Source organism: Asparagus officinalis, chromosome 4, assembly GCF_001876935.1.
Source record: "Asparagus officinalis chromosome 4, Aspof.V1, whole genome shotgun sequence".
Classification (NCBI taxonomy): domain Eukaryota; kingdom Viridiplantae; phylum Streptophyta; class Magnoliopsida; order Asparagales; family Asparagaceae; genus Asparagus; species Asparagus officinalis.
In genome coordinates, this window is record NC_033797.1 from 8495356 (window position 1) to 8501548 (window position 6193).

The 6193-nt window shown below is 34.6% G+C and overlaps 1 long non-coding RNA gene across 1 annotated transcript; it reads right to left on the minus strand.

Annotated features, from left to right (window-relative positions):
- Nucleotides 1204–5640, minus strand: LOC109839721. Its single transcript, XR_002246714.1, has 3 exons — nt 5430–5640; nt 4821–4921; nt 1204–1516 (listed from the first exon to the last, which is right to left on the minus strand). It is a non-coding gene; the product is annotated as an uncharacterized LOC109839721 (long non-coding RNA).

Here is a 6193-nt window from a genome sequence, read left to right on the forward strand (position 1 = left end):
GCCGCCCTTGGACCTGGAGCTCCACCCCTCCATCCTCACGCTCGTCGCCAAGCTCCTAATCGCCGGCGATAACGCTGCCGAGGCCGAGGCAGAGGACTCCTCTCTGTTATTATAGAAGGAAGTAGAAGGAGAGGGGAGAGGGGAGAGGGAGAAAGAAGGGTACGGTCACCGCCAACTGTGGCGGCGGAGGAGGAGATGAGGTGGCACGCGGAGGAAAGGATGTGGGAGTTCGGGAAGGGGTCCGGTGAGGAAGAGAGGAGGCGGGAGAGGTGGTGGAGGCCGTGGAGGGAGGGGTCAGGGGGTGAGGTTGAGGAGGGAGAGGGAGAGGAGAGGGAGGCGGTGGAGGGAGGAGTTGAAGATTTGGGGGGAACAGGCGGGGTGTTCCTGAAAATTTAGATTTTAGGGATGAAAATTCCGATTTTGGGGGGAAAGGAGGGCGCGCTGGGGTTTTGACGGGTTTATTTTTTTTTTAATGATCGGTTATTCTAGACGGAAATTTCCGTCTAGGATGTACCCTAGACGGAAATTTCCGTCTGGAATACCTGGTTATTTTAAAAAAAATAAAAAAAATAAAAAAGCCGTCTAGAATACTATTCTAGACGGAATTTTCCGTCTAGAATATTTTATTCTAGACGGAATATTCTAGACGGAAAATTTCCGTCTAGTTTAATACATTCTAGACGGAAAAATTTCCGTCTAGAATATTCCGTCTAGAATACGCGCTTTTCTACTAGTGTGACTGCAAAAATTTTGGCACTAAAACGAAGAGGATCTTATATTTGGACAATCTGATGCGGCTTTCTAATTGTTATCGAGCATTATCCATGTTCATATGATATGAATGACAGGATATATTTGCGAAATTAATTACAGGATTTTTGTTTGTTTACCCTTCGAATCTACTGTACTTGTAAATTTACTCCCAAAATCTTGACATTTGTAAATATAACCCTCAAATCTCCAACATTAGAGAAGTCTCCCACTTAACAGTGTTAGGGAATATGCCAAATGTATTCCCTAACTTCTGTTATATATTCATGCAGATGGATATAGAGCAGGATTAAAAATTGACCATTTTCAATGTGGATATAAATGCTTTGTATAATAATTAAAAAAAATTGAAGTCCTCACTTCTGATGACAGCAGTGTTAACAAGTTCATATGCCGAGAAAGCCAAAACAAAAGCCACATTGAACCCACAACTTTCATACAAGCGACAAGATGCACTGTTTGTATGGGCAGATAAACAAATTCTTGTACATGACAAGTAACGAAAAAGTTAATAACACTAATTAACTTTCTATCACCTATTAGCGTCAGAACTGTCAGAAGAAAACCCTGAACATAACTAGCAATGATGTTATGAAGCTGAAATAAAATTCATAAATTATAAAAAATCGCGAGTAGATTTGTAACAGGCATCGATATCGAACAGGTTATGGGCACAAACAGGTAGAACATACTACCTCTGAGTTGCTAGCTGCGCTGAACAGGACGACGATCACAATCTGTCTACCTACATATATACATGCGCAAAGTAGCGTATGCATACAATAGTTACATAATTACATATTGCACCATAAGCTTCAACTAATATGAATATTGAGTCTAACTATTTGAAAACTATCAATCTCTAACCTGTATGGACTCTCAGGGAAATAACATATTGAATAGATCTTCAGTTGAGAGACTAACGAGTTAATAGATGTTGGATTGAATTGTCCTTAGGACCTTAGGACCAAATTATTAGTTCATCTCTATCCTGAACGATCCATCGCAATTTTTCATAAAACTACAATGTACTGCTACAAAGTTTTTTTTTAACTAACTCACCATAATGAACCATCAATGGCAGGCTAGTTTCGCTTAGTTTATACAATTAGCTCTTTCACTTTTAGGTTGGGAATTACAAATTGGGGAATATACTCCTTTTAACAACTTTAATGGTGTTAGGGGATTTCAGTTGATTAAAACATTCGTGGTATTTTTCCCTAGTAAAAATAATTTAGGGCATTTTCCTGATAAACAGTCAATGTATTTTGATAAACCCTCGTTGTATTTTTCTAAAATTTACCCTTTACTGAATTAGTAACTGACGTTTCAGGCTAAATTTAATGAAGTACATTAATGTCATTAGGTTGATTAAAAATTTTGTGGTACTTTTTTCTAGTAAGAATAATTTAGGGCATTTTCCGGATAAGCTCCCATTGTATTTTTCTGAAATCTACCATTTACTGAATGAATAAGTTCAAAGTTTTTATACAATGACGGGATTTTAAGATAGCAGAATAGTTGTGGACTTTATGACATATTACTTTTATACATAATTAATCGAAATAAGTCATTAAAGCAGTTACAAAGCCCCTAGGCACGCTTTGAAAGTAACAATAGTTTTACATTTTTAACTTTTTTATCATAATTACGTTTGCAATTTGATGTAAACTAATACTTGGATGTACATTTGGGTGGATTTGATTTTATATTTTGATCTTTGGAGAGCAAACAAAATTAATTATGTATATTAGATCAAGTTATTAGGCCAGGTTACCCTTTTCTTAAGCAAAACACACGCTCCATTCTTTAGAGTGAGAAAAAGAGGTTGGGGTGGTGGGATGCATGATTGTGGGAGGAATAACAAAAGCAGGGCAAGAATGTGAATTCTCAATTTACCCAAAAAGGCATTTGTTAAAAAAAACAATTTCATGTGCATGGTCTTTGCCAGTATATTTGTAAAGCTATAAACTATATCCTTCTTATTTGCATAAAAATTAAGAAGACAACTATATATTCATCTATTCCAAGAGGTGAATAGAGAATGCATATCGTGTACTAAATAATGATTTGATTTTTGAGAAAAAGGAATTGAGACGAACCTATTTAGAAAAAGATTACATTCATTGAAGGGACGTAACATACATTCATAAATTCATACCTCCTATTAGTTGAGTAAAAAGAGAAAGCACTCGAAATCAATACTTTAGAGTATCAAAATAAGTTCATGCATATGTTTTATTGAAGAGATTCATACATAGGCTAATCAGCCAAATCTCAACTATATAAAGACCATATGCTAGCATAACAAATTTGTGCTTGCATAGTCTCTCTTGGACTGCTATGAATTTTTAACCTTTTGATTCATATCTTATATCCATCAGCCAAAGGTCTCTCATTATCTTATTTCTCTTTATGAATATTTGTATTGCCATCACACTGCTTTTTGGTTCCTTAATTGATTTCCCTCATGTAAAGGTTTAAAATCACCAACGATAGCTTCATCAATATCTTGAGATTCATTTTCGCTCGTTATACAATACTCTTGAATAAAATTAATTCCTATCTTTAGATGTATTTGAGCATTTGTTGCTACTTTTTCCATTCAAATTGTTAAGAATATAACCATATATAAGTATGTCCTTCAATCCTCATAAAACTTATCAGGATTCGGTCAAGTTGATATCTTTGTCACATTATTATCGTATGCGAGGACCAGGAGCTCCCCTGAAGCGATCAACTTGTCCATCCAAAGAGCTAATGGGTCTCTTAATAATGGAAAGCCTATTAAAATGTTTGTGGAACATCTATCTTGAACTTGGCTCTGTTTGGAGGTATTAAATTTTTATTTTCTTTATAATTTATATTCATGCTAGAAGGTCTTGAATTTTATTTTCTTTCCACTCATATTTCACCAAGGGGTTATATGATGAAGTCGAATTTTTAGTATACATCGTAGTAAAACTTCCTATACATCTGATGATAAAATCCATACCCATAATAGTGTCATTATAATCATGCACCAAATAAAAAATTGCAAAATATTATGTATTCTTTACATTTGATCAATAAGGATTGCTCATCAACTCTTCTCCGTTTATATTTTACAGCTGCAAAGCTCATATCTTACTCCTTCACAGAGAAAGTCCTCAACCGTCCCTTCCATTTCGACAAGATGATTGGAGTGAATAATCTACACTGATTTTTGCAAAAAGAAAAATAATTTTCTTTACTTTATATTCTATTTGCATGGGGACAAATACTTAAGCTGAATTCTTTTTTCTTCTTCTTTTTATTAGGGATAAAGCACTGTTTGTAAGTCAGGTATTTCAGAAAAGGGGGTTAGGAGATCCTAAAAACGTGGAGGTGGAGTTGAAGGATTGGGACCTGAGGATTTGGTTGCAAAAACAGAGGGAAAAAGAAGAGTTGGAGGAAATATGTTTTTTATAACGAAAATTTGAAAAATATTATGCAGCTGCTATATATCGAAGATGCATATGCTAATCAACCTCACTATGATCAATTTGGTATATGCATCCTGGAGTACCTGTATGTAATTTTCCCGTTCATTTTCAATTTTGGTTAGAGGTTTTCATGGAAGACTCAACTAGGAATGTAAATTTCTAGTTGGATGATTGATGTGTCGATGATTATATGAATGTTTACATCGTTAGGGGATCATTCAGTTCTAAATAAATTCCCTGTTACTTCTTCAGTTTACATAATTTTTGTCTTGGACTCGAAAAAACAAGTCATCTGGTTAATTGTAAGCTTTACTGGATAATTTTTGGTTCTCTGCCCTTCACACTGAAAAGCTGCTTATATTAATCTCAAAAGCAAGAATATGTGTCAATAGCTAAGTTGCATGGAAACGGGTACAGGTACTATTACCGGTGTCAGGTGCTGGTGCAGGTAAGGGGACAAGGCAAATTTGTAAAATGTAGGGTATAAGGACAAGGCTAAACACACATATATATTGCTTTGAGTATGAATATTGGTCCTAAGTACCCGGGTAACAGAGACCAAGATGGAGGTCTTAAAATAAGTACCTGGTATAAAATTCCACGGGTTGGCAGAGTATGAATATTGTCAAACACCTCGATGGTACTTGCAAACTGTGTCAAGGGTATCAAGTAGTTTGGAATACAACCTGAAAATTGTAGAGGAAACAATCAGTATGGAATATATACAAGTTTAGAAGACTACATTTAATGTTAAAATCCACATATTCTAACATGCTACAAGTTGCTTTGAGAACCAAATTTCCATCAATAACCGTTCAGAAGGGTAAAAAAAATAAATTAAAGGAAGGTGTTATATCTTCATGATATGGAAATAGAGCATGATTAAAAATGCCCATTTTCACTGTTATTATCAATGCTTTAAAAAATTGAAGTCCTTCTCACTTCTGATGATGGCAATATATCAAGTCAATATACCAAGAAAAGTAACCAAATGTGACATTAAACCCACCATAACTTTAATACAAGCAATTTACATGGGCATCAGCTATCGGCGTCACAACAAAAGATTGAATGTAGCTAGCAAGGATGTTATGAAATTGAAATAAACTTTATAAATTATCAAAATCGAGAAGTAGATTTCTAACAGACATTGTATCGAACAGGTTGTGGGCACGAACAGACGAAACATATTACCTATGGGCTGCTACAGAAAAATGGAGACTAGGGTTTTAAATCATCGAGGATAAAATCTTGAGAGACGGATGAAGATAAGACGGAAATTTTTTCATGAAAGCCATCTTATAAAATAGATGGGATCAATAGAAATCATCTTTGAATGCTTTTTAAGATAAATCATCATATTAATGGTTTTAACTTTCAATCAATCATTTTTTATCAATTTCTGCTCGATTAATATCCAAAATAATCAAACTATCTCACTTAACACGATGTGTAATTAATGAGGATAGTTTAGATAAGTAAGATATTAATTGAGTAAAAATTAGACAAAAATTAGCTAATTAAAAACTAAGCCTACTAATAAAGTTGTTTACATATAAAAGAACCTCAATAAATGGTTTCTTTATATTTAACAAAAGTGGTTTTCATGAAAAAAAAACCGTTTAGTTCCGGTTTTTGGATGGGTAGGGGGGACTGTCAAAAATGTCAGATTTTTAACAGCTTTCCCCTAAAATCAGATTTTTAGCTAATTAAAAGCTGGTATTTTTGACAGCTTTCCACCTTTTACGTATCCAAAAAACCAATCCAAACAGCTCCTAAATGTTGGATTGAAATGTCCTTACAGCCTAAGGGCTATTTGGCAAACCCTTTCAAACCGAGCTAGTCGGGTTTTATTTTTAAACCGTAGGGGGTTGTTCAACTTTAGTATGATTAAGAGACTCCAAAGCAAATTTAAAAAAAAATTCTAAACTTCTAATCTAGCTTTTTCTAAACACAGA